Genomic DNA, 3112 nt, shown 5'->3' with positions numbered 1-3112 from the left:
TTTTTTGTGGAATGAGGCCGGCAAGAACTTAAAGAATGATAATGATTATAAATATTTGGGATTTATTCAATGAATGGAATGTATGGATGTTTGATATGCCTGCAACTTGAACTTCAGCATTTACTGCAGCACTATTCATAACTACATTATGGAAATAACCTATGTCACAACAGTGGAGGAATGGATTTTAAATATGTGTGCATACACAATGGATTCTTTCTGTCACAAGGAACAAAGTTGCCCAGTTTTCAGGGAAAGGGAAGCAACTGGAGCTCATATTAAACAAAATAGGCCAGTTCAGAAAGACCAACATCAAATGATTTTTCTCATTTGGAATTCCTAGATTTTATATAGATGCATAAAATCACCTATGTAAACAGGCCATTGAAGTAGAAACAAAATTACCTAGAAGAGTAAATGAAACTAATGGGGAGAGTGGAGGAGAAAAGTTGGGACTAATGGGGGGGCTGTGCTCAATGTACAGCATATAATATCTGAAAATGTTCTTTTGTAACACAATGCCATATACAGTAGATTTATACAGTGAAACTAAAATAATGCATGATAGTCTAAACATACCATGATGATCAGCACATTATACCATAATAATACCAAAGCAGAGACCTGTCATGGCCATATCAATGGTGCAGAAAAAAACCCAACATCTATTCATGTTTTTTTTTTAAAGACACTCACAAATCAGAAATAGCAGGCAACTTTCTTCAAGATGTCTCGAGTCCAATGTTATAATCTTAACCACAAAGTGACAGTAGTAGGTGAGGTTTCTAGGAGATAGCTATGGCATGAGATGCAGAACTACAAAATGTTGTAAAAAGTGAGTGGTATATAAGATGTTCCTTGTTCAGGATTGGAAGGTTTGATGCTAAGATAGCAACAGTATCAGAGTAATCCACAGATTCTATAGGGATGCTGTATAATCCCTATCCAAACCTCAGTGATCTTTTTTGCAGAAATGAGACTCCAGTCCTAAAACTTTAAAGGAATCACAAAGGTCCTTCAGGATCCAAGAAAAAAAAACTTGAAAAAATAATAGTTAAATGACCCAGTTTCTGTTTTTAAAACTGTATACAAAGCTACAGTAATCAGAAACAGTTGTGGAACTGGCATAGGAACAGACCTTTAGGGTCAATGGAATCTAACACTGAAAATCAGCTAATTCTCTGCACAGGTACCATGACCATTCGATTAAAAAAATGATAATAAACTTTAATAAATGGTTCTGGGACAACTGAAAGACCACATGTAAATGAATGAAGTTGGGCCTTTACTTCATAACATATTTTAAAACAAATTTTAGATAGAGTAAAAACCTAAATCTAAGAACTAAAATTATGAAACTCTTTACAAATGAAGAAGGAGAATGAGGAGGAGGGAGAAAAGAAGGAAGAGGAGGAGAGGAGAAAGAGCAGAAGAGGAAGAGGAGGGTATGCGGAGATGGTTCACTAGGTAACGGCACATACTGCTCTTGCAGAGGACCTGAGTTCTATTCCTAGCACCTATGTCAGATGGTTCACAATAGCCTGGCATTCCAGCTCCAGAGTGATCCAAGCAGCTCTGGCTTCTGTTGGCACCTGTGCTTATATTCCTACACACAATTACACACATACACAATGACACAAACACACAATTGTAGAAATAATAAAAATAAACCTAAACAAGAGAAAGAATTGTAATGGTTAATCTTATGTCGACTTGGCTAGGCTATGGAACCCAGTTGTCTGGTCATATATTAGCCTAAGCATTTCTGTGACAGTAACTCTTACATATAATTAACATTTAGAATCAGTACACTTTAAAGCAGATTGCTTTCCATATTGTGGATGAGCATCACCCAGTCAGCTGAAGGCTTTAAGAGCAGAGACCAGAACTCCCTGAAGAGAATTCTTCCACAGGAGTGAAGCACAAAAGGTGTACCCATTTTCCTAGCCTGCCCTTTGCTGCATGTTTTGGACTCAGGACAATGACTAAATTTTTTTTAATGTTTAATTGCTTTTTATTATTTTATTCTTTTTTAATTTTACTTTTTATTTTTATTAGATATTTTCTTTATTTACATGTCATATGATTTCTCCTTTCCCAGTTTCTCCTCCAAAAAACAAACAAACAAACAAACAAAAACAACAAGAACAAACCCCTGTTACCTCACCCCTCCCTATGCTTACCACCCCACCCTCTCCCACTTATTGGCCCTGGCATTTCCCTACACTGGGGCACAGAACCTTCACAGGGCCAAGGGCCTCTCCTCCCATTGATGATCGACTTGGCCATCCTCTACCATACACATGCTGCCAAAGCAATCAGTCCCACCATGTATAGTCCTTGATCAGTAGTTGAGTCCCTGGGAGCTCTGAGGGTACTAGTTAGTTCATATTGTTGTTTGTCCTAAGGGGCTGCAAACCCTTATGCTCCTTTGGTCCTTTCTCTAACTCCTTTATTGGGGACCCTGTACTCAGTTCAATAGATGGCTGTGAGCCTCTACATCTGTATTAGTTAGGTACTGTCAGAGCCTCTCAGGAGATAGCTATATTAGGCTGGCTTGTCCTTCCTTCAGTCTCTGCTCCATAGTTAATCTCCGCAACTCCTTCCATGGGTATTTAGTTCCCCCTTTTAAGAAGGAATGAAATGTCCACATTTTGGTCTTCCTTCTCCTTGAGTTTCTTGCGATTTGTGGGTTGTTCTTCCTGTATTCTGAACTTCTGGGCTAATATCCACTTATCAGAGAGTGCATACCATGTGTATTCTTTTGTGTTTTGGGTTACTTCACTCAGGATGATATTCTCCAGATCCATCCATTTCCCTAAGAATTTCATAAATTCATTGTTTTTAATAGCTGAGTAGTACTCCATTGTGTAGATGTACCACAATTTCTGTATCCATTCCTCTGTTGAGGGACATCTGGATTGTTTCCAGTTTTTGGCTATTATAAACAGGGCTGCTATGACAATACATGTAGGAGCATCTTCTGCGTATATACCCAGGAGTGATATAGCTGGGTCTTCCAGTAGAACTATGACCAATTTCCCGAGGAACCGCCAAACTGATTTCCAAAGTGGTTGTACCAGCTTGCAATCCCACCAGCAATGAAGGAGTG

This window comes from Mastomys coucha, unplaced genomic scaffold, assembly GCF_008632895.1.
Source record: "Mastomys coucha isolate ucsf_1 unplaced genomic scaffold, UCSF_Mcou_1 pScaffold6, whole genome shotgun sequence".
Taxonomy (NCBI): Eukaryota; Metazoa; Chordata; class Mammalia; order Rodentia; family Muridae; genus Mastomys; species Mastomys coucha.
Note: the sequence above shows the minus strand (reverse complement) of the source record.